This window comes from Coenobita brevimanus, chromosome 28 (assembly GCF_032717465.1).
Source record: "Coenobita brevimanus isolate Jiangsu-jjx chromosome 28, ASM3271746v2, whole genome shotgun sequence".
NCBI lineage: Eukaryota > Metazoa > Arthropoda > Malacostraca > Decapoda > Coenobitidae > Coenobita > Coenobita brevimanus.
In genome coordinates this window covers 19,773,833-19,790,894 of record NC_136981.1, presented here as the reverse complement: position 1 = coordinate 19,790,894, position 17,062 = coordinate 19,773,833, and positions in this window count along the sequence as shown.

The following is a 17,062-nucleotide window of genomic DNA, read 5'->3' as shown; positions in this document are numbered from 1 at the left end:
AATCAGTTCTACTTGTGAGGGTATATCTAATTCTATTTCTTTGACTTTTAGATTTTTCTTAGTTAATATTATCATTCCTCCTCCTTTTTTTAAGTTCCTATCTCTTCTCCATATATTATATTCCTCTAATTTTAGGATGTCATTCGATATCCTTGGTGTTAATTTTGTTTCAGTTAGGCATATTATATGTGGTTCATTTTCTCTGATATAATCATTCATCTCTAATAATTTAGATACCATTCCATCCACATTTGAGTACATCAACTTAATCATTTTTATATACTTATCATGATTTGGTTCTACTACCTTCCTTCTTTTTATTCCCTCCTGTTTATGTACCACTGTCGTACCTGCAATCCAATTACTTTGTAAAAAAAAAAAATGTATTCTTCTCCTCCTCTGATCTTCCCTCATTTTTTGTTTTTGCTTCCTCCCTCTTCTCCTTCAGTAATTCCAGTTCCTCTTGTGTTAGGCATCTTTTTATCCATACATTTTTGAACTCCTCTTTTTCCATAAGATTCTTTGCATTTTTTAGTATCTCCTCCATGGTGTTTACACTCTGGAAGGTTACCTTTAGGGGTCTTGACATGCATTTCTCATTTTTCGCTAACCTTTTGTGTTCGTCTATGTCTTTACTACAGATTTCCTCTGATACTCCTTTCAATATGCCCATTACATTTGCCATCTCCTTTTTTTCTCTTGAGATCTTGTTTTTTACTTCTTCCTCTTCTATACCAGTGATTACTATAGATTTGTTAATATCTACTGAATCTCTGACTAACTTAAGGATTGTTTTGGATTATTCTTTTCACTTCCTTTATAATGCTTTTTTCTTCCACCCTTGTTTCCAAGTCTTTCTTTACTTTCACCATTTCAGCATAAGTGGTTTCCACATCATTTTTGTACCTTTGCACGGCTTCTTTCACCTGTGATATCTTCTCCTCAATATCACTGCTCTGATCTATCAGACTACTTACTTGCCTAATTGTCTCTGTATCATTTTTGAACTCTTCCATAATACTCTCGTGGTTGACTACTTGCCATTTCACTAATTTTCCTTCTAAGTGTACCCACTTCAACTGTTAGCTCATTTATGGTTGCGTCTTTCTTGTTGACTTCCTTTCCTAATTTTTCAATTTCTTCCCTTTGCAAGTGCATCTGTTTCTTAATTTCATCAATCTCATTTTGAAAGCCGTCTCTAACCTATGTACTCGTTCAACCAGTTTGTTGTGAGTCTCCATTTCAACCAGTTCTTGGTAGAAATCATCATCCTGCTTTCTACCTTTATCCCTTTTCTTTTCCAAATTTTCTTTACTAAAGTATGTGGTCATTTTGCAGTACTAAAAGCGCATATAGTACTTACATTCCCTGGGGCAGATTGTAGACTAAACAATGATAAACTGATTGTTCGCATTCTTGCGCTGCTTGTTTACTTTTCTGTTTGACCAACCCAGTGGGCAAATATCACATTTTTCCGTGGAAAAGATGTGGAGTGGAGATGTCTAAAAGATGTGGATATCTGACCTTTTTTGATAGTTCGTTTCACGAGAATTTAAACACGTGTAATAGACGTGTTGAAATTCATCTAAAAGATGTGGATATCTGATCTTTTTTGATAGTTCGTTTCACGAGAATTTAAACACGTATAATACTGTAGACGTGTTGAAATTCACGAGTAATACACAGTAATATCTGATGGAATAAACACATGGATGCAAAGTAGAAAGGCTCTCTAGAAGCTAAATGGATAAAAAAAATATACATTCACTCCCTAACTCCAACAAGTTCTTCCTATGCTGAATAAAAGTAATAATTTAGCCAGTATAAATTGTCAAATTCATCAGTCATCAAAGCATTGTTAGCTTATAAGTCGATTAACTCATACAGACTACAGTATAATCAGTTCAGCTTGGGAAGAACTTGTGGGATCTAGGGATTGAATGTAAATTATTTTTATCCATTTGATTTCTAGAGAGCCTTCCTACTTTAAGTAGTATGAACTTGTCTAATGATAAATAAAATAAACTGTCACGATGCATCATAATCATCAACGGGTTAATTTTCAATAATGTGCAAACTATATCAATGTCCTGCAAGATTAATATACTGCACACAGTACTGTAACTACATCAGTATAGTTATGGTATAGTTAATGGTGAACGGAACCCATGAAACTTGTTGTGACTATAAGGTGCAATACATCAATAGTCTGTGCAAGGTTGGACACTAATGAATGTAGGTATGTTTTAAATTAATACACAGAGTAGTTCTTTAATTTATATATTGTGTATTACAGAAAAATCATTCACATTGCTATCTTAAAGAGTTGATGAGGTGAAAAGCTTTGGATTCCACCTTCTGCAGAAGAGCTCAATGTGATAAAAAGAAAGTAATTACTCAAAGAAATTAATTAAGGCAACTCATTAGGGAAAAAATAAAATGCCATAGGGGAACTTAACGGTATACTAAAGGTTAACAGGGGATCAGATAGGACGATAAGGATAGCAGACAACCAACAACCATCAGCACATTCAGCAGGGTGTTCGTTTCAGTAGCCAGATCCATTGCTCCTCTTAGAGTACAAAAGAATATATAAAGACTACAAACAATTAATCACAAACCCTGGGAGCACTGTGAAAAACAAAACCCTACTTGGGTGCTACCACCGAGAATAATAATGTACAGCGTAGGTTCTCTGTGACAAATGGAGAAGCTGTCCACCATCCTCTTAAGGACAGTGATGGCTGCGTGGTATGTGCGGTTCTATACGGTTCTATACATGTAGGAGAATTACAGTGTTAGATTATCTGAAAGAATAAAACATAGATATTTGTTTCAAGACAACACTAAGTACAGTAAATTAGGGAATTATTTTTGTTTAGTTCATAGTACCGTGGGCTCACACAGTACGGGAGTTCACAGTACGCGAATCGCATAGTATGCGAGTGACCAAAATAATAACCAAAAAACCTTCACTGCACGAGTTTAGCCCACAATCTGCGAGGTAGAGGTGAGGAGTGGCCCAAAACCACTATTTTCCCTGACTAAGCGACCCCTCTCCCCGCACAACGGGCCCATTGTGACTTCAGAGGCTCTTGGGGAAGGTGCTCAAGAGGAGTCTACAGTAAGATCTCGCCAATAACGACTTCGACAATAATGTTTTCGGCAATAACGGTAAGTTAGAACAGAAACCCAGTTTCTTTAATCTAAGTCTACTCATACCAAGTCGGTTCACTTCCTTTTAAAACGGCTCCAAGCTCGCACAGGGGGCAGAGCATCGAAGTGACGTTGACTGACTTTGGCACGAAACACCAGCTCAGTTGACTCCTGACCATGATGGAGGATGGATGTTTGCTCCACTACTCAGACCATAACATATTTTTCGGTTCGATGAAGTGACGAAAGGGACTGAAATGTATGATGGAAGGTTTAGGGGTGTGAAGGAAGCACTTTTTCCCCTGCTTCGTTTTCCCTTGTTATAAATGTTTAATTTGAATCTGCGGTTTTATACATTTTCTGTTACTTAAGCCAACTGACGTCACACACAAGCCACACCTCCCTGCACCCTGATGGAAAGTGAACCAACTTGGTATTAGTAGACTTAGTCTTTAATAATGTTTGAATTCGATGAATGACAGTTATTTCACAAATGCCAAGTTGTTATACAGCAAATACATCCATAATAAGATAAGGAATGATGCACACAAACAAGAAGAGATGAAGGAAATTGCCAAAAATGTGAGCAGTAGCGAGGAGATGGAGGATCCTCCCTTCATCACCTCCCCTGACTTGCCTGCCACTGTCCCCTCCACCTCCACTGCCCCCCCCGACTCACTAGCCGCCTCCACCTCCGCAGTCCCACCTGCTTCACCTGGCATACCTGCAACCCTCACCATAATGATTTGCTGCATTCTGGAAGAAATATAACATTCAAAAGGCCATAAATTTCTTCATCAAAGCCTGGAATAATACAACACTGGCAACTGTTAAACACGCGCGGTGGGGGGGGGTGCAGCTGGGGCATTCTAAATGTGCTTCTGTGCCTCGGAACCCCTGTTATTTACATCCATCAGGCATGTTGTCTACTGTTGTTAAGGTGACTGACCACATTTTTGTTATTGTAGCTATATCTGCAGTATATATCTGAAAAATTTTCCCTTTATTATGTCTCTAAGGGTAAAAAAATGTCAAGGTATGAGGGGTTATCACCCATATATAATTTTTCTCAAGATTATACATGCACAGTGCACAATTTCAGAGTGCACTAGGACAAGGACTGCCCATCCACTCTTGTACTGTGCAAGCCCACTGTATTTTATTTTTAGTTTTTTTTTAGTATTGGTAAGAAGTAACCCTTTTCTGCAATGTTTAGGGAACAATTTCCACCGCAAACAAATCCTAAGGCCTGTAATTGGGTGAAGTCAAATTCGAAATAATATCCTTAACCCGCAGCATCCCGTCAACGTTCTTTAACGTCCATACGTTTTGTCACTGCCAATCCAGTCGATGTACATAAACGCGAATCAATTGCAAGGTCCCTAATTGGCACAATTTTCAATTGTCGCTAGTAATTTTTGGTATGTATACATGTGACACCTTCCTCAACAAGATGCCAGGAAGGGACAATGCCTTACCCAGCATGACCTCCTCCCCCCCCCTGCATGCCATTGTCTCAGCAATTCACCTGTTATCAGTGACCTGGCCAGTAAAGCCATGTCATGCCACGGTACGAAATTCAGGGCCAGAGTGATTCCCCAATCAATGACAATGTGGAGGACAAACTTTACATAACATTAGAGGAAGAAACAGTCAGAAATGATGATCAGGTAATGTGGCAAAAAAAGGTCAGGTATGGTGATGAGTTAGTGAGTGAAACAATGCTTATAATGCCTATATTACTGCTTGAAAACCAATATACTCTAGTACTACATATAAATTCGTACCAAGTAAATAAATAAATACCGTTTATGAGTGGTGTGAAATAGTTATTCTCCCATAGAACTCGTTTTCTTTGGTGCCAGCCTGTTAGAAAACCCAGTAAGGTAAGGAGGTACTCCTACCTGTATCGAGTATTTTAAACCTCAGGTGAGCGATTTCTCTATGAATTTTCGATGTTTCTCACCAAAAGCAGACGTTTGAGCCCCCCCAAAAAAAAATCCCAAAAATGGTCGGGATTGGTGGGAGTCAGTGGTCGAAAAGTGGTTGGGATGGGGTGGGTTAAACCGGTACTAAATATATATCATCATCATCATCATCATCATCAGCCGTTGAGGTCCACCGCAGGACCGGCCTATCCCTACCGAAGCAGGGATGATACAGCCAATGTATCTCTACCAAGTGGCTTAGGCTGTCTGGTAGAGACTGTATGTAGGGTGAGAAGTGCTTGTGAGTGTAATTGTAGTGTTGGAGTGACTTTGGACGTGTGTGTAGTCTGTGAACCAAGTGTAATCGGCCCGCCTTAAGCCGACTGGGTGCAAGCATACTAGTATGTGACACTGGTTCAACCACAGCACCCCTTGTGTCCACCAAAGTGGTCAGTGGCATGGTGAACGCTTCCCAAAGTTTTTTACAACTCTGGCGGGGAGGCGAACCCCCGCCCACCAGCGTGCGAGACGCACACTCTACCACTGTACCACAGAGGCTCTCTCTCTCTTTCTCTCTCTCTCTCTCTATATATATATATATATATATATATATATATATATAAATTTTTTTTCTGGAGGGAGGATTTACCCATATTTTGATTTTAATTGACAGTACTTTCAACCACATATGATCACATACCCAAACCTGTCCTAACTCCCATTAACCCCTAAACCGCGTGGTTGTTTTGGCTTGACTTGCGTGTCTCGCGGGCATATTCACGCTCCGACAGACTCTCTAAAAATTTTTGCCAAAAATCAGTTATTAGTCCTAGAATATTAAAATTACATATGCTTATGGCACATACCTTCAGCTTTCTCCTGGGATGTTTGTTGAGCCTTCGTCTAGTACAGTAGGACTTGTGGAGACCTCTGAAGTTGGGTAACGAAGTCTCCACTTTACACTTCCCAACAACCCGTAATATGATTACCACAGCCTGATATTATCATTACAAACACTATTCTATAATTTTCAAATAGTTTGGAGTCCATACTCAAAAAAAAAAAAAAAAACAATGTGAAAGCAATGAAAATTACTAGCGCCTATGACCTTCCCACTTGCGCTCGTTCGCCGCTGGTGTTCTGTCATTTATTATTTATAAAAACACTTACACTTTATATTTCTATTACTATATAACACTTATATATATCTGCAGTCTTTATCCATAAGTTTCTTTCAGTAACAGTAGTTTATTGTGACTGTAGGCATTCAATTTCTCTTTCAGTAAAATATGTAGCATTCACTTTCTCCTCCTGTATACTAGTGTTGAGAGCGAATCTGTCACTTTCACTTTCACTTTCATAACTCCCAGTATTCATACATGCTAGAGTGAAACTTTCACTTTCATTACTCCTAGTATATATACTTGTATTTCTTATATTACTACTCATTTACATTTCTACAGTATTTACATTCTCTATTTTATTTACATTATTTACATTTCTATTTTATTTACATTGTGTTATGCACTGTCACTTGCAGTAACTTATAAAACTATTTTCCACTGTTCGCTTATATTTACATTCATTGCCTTCACTTGCTGTTTTCACATTATTTACACATTATTTACATTTCCACTTGCATTGTTTTACTCACCAGAAAGATTGTAGTCACTGTCCATCATTTTCATTGATAAATTAGCCAGTTCACGTTCCACAGCAGTCATTTAGCCCTACCCCTTTCCACACGAGGTTTAGTAGGAGGTAGAGGTCACAGGGCCCTTTGCACGGGGCTAAAAAGCGGCGGAATTTGACAGGCTCGAATCCGACGTGGTTTCACCTTGAAAGACGATAGTAAACTGAATACAGTGTGGTGGCCTAAGGGGAGTGCAATGCTGCCAATGTCAGCGTGGTGACAGCTGCTAATATGTACGCTATGAAATGATTGGCAGGAAATCAAGACAATACATAATAAATTAAGTAGTTCCAGGTGAATGTAAATATCACTTAGGCTTCTCCCTTCCTTTCTCATATATATTTTTATTATGAGAATAGATTATATGGCATATTTCAAGGGGAAATAAACAGTGAAAAATAGTGAATGAGTGCACGTGAGGTGTTGTCAGGTGGTTATTAGCCAATTCCAGGTGTATGGCACTATCACTTACCTTATTTCTTTTTGTATATATTATTTTGTATAAAAATAGGGCATAGGGCTTATTTCAATCAGTGGAAAATTCCAGGGAGGATTTACATAGCGCAGCACGGCCGGGCAGGCGAGAGGAGAGGGTAATGGAGGGGAGGTAGGGAGGGGAGTCAAGAACGAGGAGAAATGGCTAAATTGTCAACAATGGATGGGAGTAGAGATGAGATTAGGAGTGCTAACTAGTGTTGGACATTGGCAGTACTGATAGTTGATACAAGCCACCCCTTGATAGCCCGGGCAAATTCAAAATAACACAGAATCACAAAAGTGACGCCCCGCGGTATGATCCCTTGCTCCCAAGCGTCGTGAAAGTGACGCCCTGCAGTTAAGAGGTTAAGGGGTTGAAGTCAAATACGAGTTGAAAACTGTAAATTTGAACAAATTATTTAACTTTTAGTATTAACCTAACCTAATCTAATCTAACCTACCCTAACCTAACCTAACCTGGCCTAATCCCTGTGCATGGTTGAAGTCATATATGAAATTAAAAAATGGAAATAAAACTGAATGGAGTGCTTTTTAACCCATTAACTGTGGCATTAGGTTTCATGGTCAAACCCCCCATGCACAAAAAAATGGGATTCTTTTTTCTTCAAAAATCATTTTTGCTCTTATAAATGAAAAAGTGCATGGAAAAGAATAGGAAACCAAATATGAGTTCATTATTTACCTTAGTTTGGCTGTGGTACGCTATTTGCGGACATTTTGGTGAAAAATGTAGCTTGCATTTTTTTTAAAATAAGAGCTTGAGCATATGATGTACGCAGCAGTCACATACTATTCTTCATATGATGTACGTAGCAGCTGTCGGGTTAATTAACCTAACCTAACCTACCAAATCAGACCTAATCCAAGAAAATTAAACCTCCAACCTAACCTACATTAACTGCAAAAGCATCTTACCTAACCTAACCTGGCCTAATCCCTGTATGTGGTTGAAGATATACAAAAAAAAAAAAAAAAGGGAATTAAAAATGAACAAAGTACTTTTTAATCTAACCTAACCTACCAAATCAGACCTAATCCAACCAAATTTAATCCTCAACCTAACCTACATTAACTGTGAAAGCTCATAAATTTGAGGGCAGGGACGGGCTAATGTCACCCTCCCCAAGCCATAACTATACAGTGAGTTTATACTGCACGAACAAAAACACCTAAAGGACATATTTGCGAGAAAATTGTCATATATGAAACCCCCCTTAAGCTGAGGAGTAAATATCATTGGAAAGGCTGGAATTCCCCTAGGGTGTGACTAAACAAAATGTAATATTACCTAAATTAGCACCTGACAGAATTAATGCCTAGCCTATAGGCTAGCCTAGGCCCTATACATCATGCGGATAGGCTAGGCTATTTATACCGAGCCTGTGTGGTTGAATAGTTTTTTTAACCCCTACACCGCGGGCATGTTTACCAATGTTTTGCGTGTCCCGTGGGGTTATTTGGGCTCCGACAGACTCTCAAAAAATATTTGCCAAAAATCAGTTATTAGTCCTAGAATATTAAAATTACATATGCTTATGGCACATACCTTCAGCTTTCTCCTGGAATGTTTGTTGAGCCTTCGTCTTTTACCGTAGGACTTGTGGAGACCTCTGAAGTTGGGTAACGAAGTCTCCACTTTACACTTCCCGACAACCCGTAATATGATTACCACAGCCAGATATTAACACTATAAACACTACTCTATGATTTTCAAGTAGTTTGGGATCCATACTCCAAAAAAAAAACACTGTGAAAGCAATGGAAATTAGGAGCGCGTCTGATCGTCGCACTTGCGCTAGTTCGCTCTTGGTACTCTGTCATTTATTATTCATAAAACCCCTCACACTTTATATTTCTATTACTATATCACACTTATATATATCTGGAGTCTTTCTCCATAAGTTTCCTTCAGTAGCATTAGTTTATTGTCACTGAAGCCATTCAATTTTTCATTCAGTAAAATACATAGAGAGCCACGGATTCACTTTCACTGTTATAACATAAATTATTTGTACTCATATTCTTATATTACTAATTACTTACATTACTATTTACATTTTCTATTCTATTTTCAATATTTACCCTTCTATTTTACTTTCACTATGTTATTCACTGTCACTTTCAGTAAGATAAAACTATAATACACTGTTCAATCATATGTATTGAACATCCATTGCTTTCACTTGCTATTTACACATTATTTACACATTATTTACACATTGTTTACACATTGTTTCCACATTATTCTCCTTTCACACTTGCACTGTTAGAACTGCTTCTGGCTGTGGTAATCAAAGAAGCAGGTAACACAGAGGGGAACCTGGCACTCAGCGCACTGCCAAGAGGTGCGTTTGTGCTCAGGTGTGCGGCGGGTGGCATGTGCACACACCTGACACCTGCGAATCGCAGCCTTCCTTTTCCCTGTGGCAGGCATTAGCTCCAGTCTGTGCCGATCCATATACGCCCTCTGCTCAAGTCGGTCGGGAAGTGTTACTGGATGGCGCCTTGGAGTTGCTGCTGTCACCCTACCATATCTTTCTAGCAGCTGCTGGACACAAGTCCTGGCGAACAACCTCACGGAGAAGGACTTGGGTGGCTTGACCTTCATCTTGTACAGGATGAAGGCGTTTAGCATCGTCATATCTATGAGATGCAGAAGAACTTTCCTGTACCACCTAGTATTCTTCCTGAGGCAGTTGATCTCACCAATCATCATGTCGGACTTGTCGACCAGCCGCATGTCGATATTGAAGTCCAACACAGCATCAGGTTTCATCACAGGTTCGCGTGTCCTACAGTCGACCTTCCCACTGTCTGTCATCTCCCCCTTATGTACGGTGGTGAGCATGTGCACGACCCTCTTGTCATGCCACCGTATTGCCAGCATCTTCTCAGACTTGCGTAGGTGCACGTCTCCTCGCTGTGAGGTTCCTGCCTCTGGGAATTTGGGGAAGTGGGCACGATTACTTTTCACAGTGCCGCAGAGCCAATGCCGTGCTCAGAAAGGTATTTGGCAAGCTTCGGTGCTGTATAGTAGTTGTTTGTATACAGCACATGATTCCCACCAAAATACTTTTCAAGGAGCACTTTCACTACACAGCCTGAGAAGCCAAAGGGGGGTGTTTTATCTAGATTGACAGTGCTGGCTGAGTAAATGACGAAGTCAAGGATGTACCCCGTCTTACAGTCGCACAATACAAAGAACTTAATTCCAAAGCGATGGCATTTGCTTGGAATGTACTGAACAAACCGAAGACATCCTCTGAACAAAACCAAGGATTCGTCAATGACAACCTTCTGAAAGGGGTGGAAGAATGACATAAACTTATCCTTCATTCTGCTCAGAATCTCCTGGATCTTCCAGAGTGGGTCGGTTTGGGAAGGTACATCGTTGTCGGCAAAGTGCAGGTTTCCCATGATGTTCTGGAAGCGATCTCTGGCCATGTACTTATTGAAGGTGCGTGAGGGTAGTAAGGGGTCCATGGACCAGTATTCTTCCAACTCATGCTTCTTTGAGTGTGGCATGAGAAGCATGAGGGCAAAGAACACATACAGCTCCTGCACTCCCAGCATGGACCACTGTTGCATCTTGGCTGCACCTGTACCACTTGCAGCACGTTGTGATTCATACCTGTTGGTCTCATCACATATGTGCTGCATGACTTCGTCATCTAAGAAGGCCAAAAGGTAGTCCACACACTCAGCATTATCGTCAATAGTGAAGGCAGGCTGAACTGCTGAGGAGCTCTCAACAAACACTAAATGTTCAGGCACAAAATTGGACCCTTCCGTCCACGTGAAGGTGTCCAGGATTCCCTGTCGTGGCGGTGTAGGGTGGGTGGTGGTGGTGGTGGTGGGTGGCTGTGAGGCAGATTTATCTGGTTCAAGGTCACCCGCACTGACCCTGGGTTGCTGTACAGCACTAGCAGCCCTTACCCTACTAACAACTCTACTTCTCAAAGTCCTGGATTTACCTCTTCCTCTACGGCCTGCCTTCACTGTTGATGCTGGTGGTGACTCCGACGACGAAGACTCCAGAGATGACTCAGCCGACGATGAGGAAGAAATGAGTGAAGTGGGGCTTGGGGATCGGGGAGGTGAATGCACTCGGGACTCATGGCAGGCTGGGTCATGCGGGGGCATTGTTCTGGGGCTAACAAGCTGCTTTTTCACTCCCTTCCCAAATTCCTTGCCTTGCTGCACTAACGACTCCTTTCCCTTGGAGCTAGAGACTACCTCCGACACTGAAGCACTCGTACTAGCACTTTCTGGCACAATTACCTCACCCGGCTCATCACACGATTCACCCGAATCGTCAAAATCACTGTCCATCATCACCATGGACAATTCTGCAAGTTCACGTGCCACTGCAGAGTCACTAAGTCCTTTCCTGCTTCCCTCACTACTTTTCTTAGGGGTAGAGGTCACGGGGCCCTTTGGAATGGGCGCAGAAGCGGCAGAAATGGCGGGACGTGAGTGCAACATGGTTTCACTACAGCGGAGGACAAGGAACTAAATGCCACGGCTTATCTGAGAAGGCAAGGGTTGACAGTGACACTGAGGCTGACTGCTGCTAACTTACATGCTAATTTTTTATAGGTAGAAAATCTCGGCAATACATAAAGAAATAGGTAGTTCCAGGTGAATGTAAATGTCACTTAGGCTTCTCCCTTCCTTTCTGATATATATTTTTATTACAGACATCGATTACAAGGCATAATTCAAAGGGGAAATTATCGTGGCAATGTAGCGAATGAATGCACGTGAGGTGTTGTCGGGTGATAATTAGCCAATTCCTGGTGTATAACACTATCACTTACCTTATTTTTTTTTGGCATATATTATTTTGTATAAGTATAGGGCATAGGGCTTATTTCAATGGATGAAATCTGTGGAAAAATCCGGGGGAAATTTGCATAGCGCAGCGCGGCGTGGGAGGTGAGACGACAGGGTAATGGAGGGCAGGTAGGGAGGGGAGTCACGAAGGGGGTAAAATCGCTAAAATGTCAACAATGGATGGGAGTACAGATGAGATTTGGAGTGCTGACTAGTGTTGGACATTGGCAGTACTGATAGATGATACAAGCCACCACTTGAGAGCCCGGGATAATTCAAAATAACACAGAATCACAAAAGTGACACCCCGCAGTATGATCCATTGTGGCCGAGCGTCACGAAAGTGACGCCCCGCGGTTAAGGGGTTAAGGCAAATTTCTTCAACACACTACTCATTATACCTAAAGCTTATATATGATTAACTTTTGATATTGAAAATTGATAGAGTACTTCAAAAATCTTACCTTCCCTCAAAGCTTGTGCCTTTGTACGTATCGTAAACGCGGGATTTGAGTGTTTGTGCAAGGTTACCATTGAAAATACTCAAACTTCGCCAAAAGTAGCAAGATGAAATGGCAAAATATCTAGAATAACGCCACAGATATTAAAATATCATTTAAAATGGCTCAGATAACTATAACATTTATAGAATGTCATTAGATGTAAAAAGTAAATACTAATACATGATCAAAGTCAATTCCTCTATATCTAGCAAGAAAGTTTGGCTAGATATTATACGAACATGGCAACACTGTGTTTGAGGCGTGTTGTTTACGTCGATGATCTAGTATTTTTTTGCATTCGTTAAAAATAATAATAATAATAATAAAGAAAATGTTTAATAAGCACATAAAAAGTATTACTTTGAATATCATGAATATCTACTGTACCATCATTTATATCGCTTAATTAAGAGAGATGATCATTTTAGGTAACGAATTATCCACAACCACTTCAGTCTGTCTGTCTGTCTGTCTTTCTCAAATATGGAGTTCATGGAGAAGGTTTGGGGAGGCCTTTGTTCAGGACACTAAATGGTTGATGATATATATATCATCATCAGCAGCAGCAGCAGCATGACCTGCCCACCTCCATTTCTGTTCTTTTATAACTTCTATAATATCTTTTACCAATTTAGTCTGTTGTGTGACCAAAGATGAAGAGGGTGGGGTGGCTCAGAGGTAGAGCGTCCGACTCGCAATCGCGAGGTTGTGAGTTCGAGCCTCTCATAGGTAACCGTTGGCGGGAGTGGTAGCGCGCTCCTGTAACTTAGTGGGGCTATATGGCAATAGTTGCCTAGCTCAGAGATGACGATCAAATCACGAAAGATGATGTTTTTCTGTCCCTCAAAGATATTCCCAAAGAGCAATAGAAATGGCAATGTTGGGAATATCCTTATATATATATATATATATATATATATATATATATATATATATATATATATATATATATATATATATATATATATATATATATATATATATATATATATATATATATATATATATATATATATATATATATATATCTTAATTTTCAAACAATAAATATTATAAAGTGCTAATAGGCAGGCTACATAATTACTTTCATAGGCTGTATACCAAAAAAGGCGTAAACTCACTGCTCTATACAGAATCACAATCGGAACTAATCTATTTCATGTGAATTCTACCACCACTTATACATCTCATACTATTCTGAGAGAATTCACATGAATTCTTCATCCAGTTTTACACGAGATCTTCTCAGCTTAGTTTCCACGTGGAAAAGATGTAGAAATCTGGTGAATACTGGTGTACACGAGATTTCACCAAATATCCATGACTAAAAGATGTGGAATTCACGAGCTGTGCCCACATTAAGTCTTACTTATTTTATTTTTTTTTTTTTATTAGAATACCATTTAGTCTAACCTTGTACAGAGCTTGACTCATATAAAGATACTTATTTAGGTAATGTATGTGTGTGTATTAGGTAATGTATATATATGTGTGTGTGTGTGTGTGTGTGTGTGTGTGTGTGTGTGTGTGTGAGAGAGAGAGAGAGAGAGAGAGAGAGAGAGAGAGATGACGGAGCATTTTATTCCTTCCTTGATTTGCTGTGTGTGTGTGCGTGTGTCTATGTGTGTGTGTGTGTGTGTGTGTGTGTGTGAGAGAGAGAGAGAGAGAGAGAGAGAGAGAGAGAGAGAGAGAGAGAGAGAAAGGTGAAGCCTGCGAATATATATGGGGGAGACTGATAAGAGGTGTCGTGATACCGATGACACTGCTTTTGACGGTGTGAGGGAGGGTGAGAAGTGTGATGAGGGCAGGGATGCACATAGCAAGTGTGATGGTGATGATGAAGGAAAAGACAAAGACGTGTGATGTGGGTGATGCACATGGCAAGTGTGATGTAAAGATGCTGATATTGTGATGTGATGTTGGTGCAATGGAGATGTGGTTATGGTGTTAGGGATACGGTGAAGACGTGATGTGAATTTTTGACTATGTTTCTGATATAAAATTACATACGGATATTGAGTCACACTGTCCAGAACACTGAGGAGGCTAGAGAAGCCCGCAGTTACAGACGAAAAGATGTACTACTGGAGAGGGTGATAGTAAGCACCGAAATTGTTTGGAAATGCATCTTTTCGTCCGTCAGTATGGGTCTCTTCAGCCTGTGAAGTACCATAGTTAGGAAAGTGTGATGCCAGGTCGTGGAAGTATGTAATGCATTAGAGGTACCGTGATGTAGAAAAGAATAAGACAGAATTGTTAAGTCAGAAAGGTGAGGAGTAAAACAGAAATGTAGTTCAATCAGAATTACTTTCTGAGGAGTTAGGCTTAAGAAATTAGGAGTAAAGCAGAGTTGTGAGGAGTAGGAATGAGGGAGTGTGGCGAGAGGTGTGGGTACGGTGTGGCCTGGAGCCTTGACCACATTACCGCAACTGCATTCACCACACTCACACATTCCCCCACAATAGCCACTCCATCATCACCACACATGTAACTTCATCATCATCATTATAGCCTCTGCCATTCATCACCTTCATTGTCTACAAGTTCATTACCATCGTAGCCTCTGCCACACATTACCCTTATTGTCCTTATTGTCCTGTCTTTCATCACAGCCCTAAGTCACCACAACCTTCATCTGAACGGCACCGTATTTTATTCTCTCCCAGACCATCTCTTCACTGTCATCATATGTTCATAACCACCTCATCACAGCCACCACACACCACAAGGATCACCACTCACCATCAGCAGCTGCTCGCCATCCACATCCACGAGCATATCTTCCACATTCTCACAGCTTTTCATCATTCACCACGTCACTGTCTCCACTACATGAATTTACAACTATAATGGTTCTACTCTAACTTGGCCCAGATTTTCGTCCTTTTGCAGTTCATTTCACGTAGTTCATTGGCAGAAAAAGGTAATTGTGCTGCTCTATATCTTTTCCATAGCACTCTTTGTGACTAGCATCACATTCTAATGCTAATATATTTTTATAAGTAAGCACTGAAGATGGAGATACTGCAGTTTTAGGCCAAGTTAGCGTAAGAAGAATAGAGCATTCCTCACTGTTTTTAGCCATTACTTCTCGCGTCCAAATTCTTTCAGTTTCTATCTTTCTTCACGCCTCTTTGTCATCCCTACTACTTTGATCTTAGGACTCGTCTATCTCACTCCCGTTATATCACGATTAGCACACTTCAGCAATCATCGCTGAGCCGGAAATCGCGATATCGCTAGATCGAATCCCGGTGGAGATAAGAGGATTTGAAAGATAAAAGTTCGTAGAGTTAGTGTTGGGTATTTCATTACGATAAGATCTTGAATTTAGCTATCTGTTACCTTTTTTATATTTTTTCTTGGAACAGTCTAGTCTTTAGTTCCTTCTTCCTTGCAGAGAGAGAGAAAGAGAGAGGGAGGGGGGGGGATGTGTTCTGAGAAGCTCAGTTTCTGGGCTACTTAGGTGTTTCTTCCCCCCACTTTCTCTCTCTCTCTAACTCACCGCTGAGCCGTAAATCGTGATATCGCTAGATCGAATCCCGGTTGAGGTAAGACGATTTAAGCTAAAGTTCGTAGCATTAGTATTGATTATTTCAATACGATAAGAATTTTAGTCCGGCTATTTGTTAAGTTGTTTATATGTTTTCTTGGAACATCCTGGTCTTTAGATCCTTCTTCCTTGCAGAGAGAGGGGGGGATGTGTTCTAAGAAGCTCAGTTTCTAGGCTATTTAGGTGTTGTTCCCCCCCCCCGTCTCTCTCTCTCCGCCTTTTCCCACTTCCTCCCTGTTCGCCTCCCCATTGCCTCTACGATAGAACTTTAATTTTCTTCCCTCCACTTCTTTCGTCTTCTTTCTTCCCCTTTTCCTCTCTTAACCTTTCCATTTTGCTCCCCTTTCTTAATTTTTTCCTCCATCACTTATTCCTTTCCTTAAGTCGCCGTTCCATTTGCTTCCTTCCTCCATATTGTTTTTCCTTTCTGTTTTTCCCTTCTTCCTTCCGTCTTAACATTGCCTGTCATTTTTTCATTTCTTTTCTTTCTCCTCCATCTCTTTCCTTCCTTCTCTCCTACGTAACCTTTCCTTTTTCCCTCAGATCCACTCCATTTTCTTCCCGTCCTTTCTTCGCGTCTCCCTCCTTTCTTTCTTAACCGTGCCATTCTTATTTTCTTTTCCCCCTTCTCTTCCCTCACGTATCCTCATTTCTGTGTCTTATCCTTTCCTTCCTCTTGTATTAATCTTTTCCTCTTCCTTCTTCCCTTTCCTTCCCAGCATATAAACTTTCCATTTTCATCCTTACTTCTTGTCATTACTTTAGTCCTCCTTCCCACCCCTTTAAGCTCTGCCTTCCTTCCCTTCCTTCTCTCACGTAACCTTTATATTTTTCCTCCCTGCCTCCTCCCTCTCCATTCTTTCCTTCATCCCTTTCCTTCTCTCACGTAACCTCT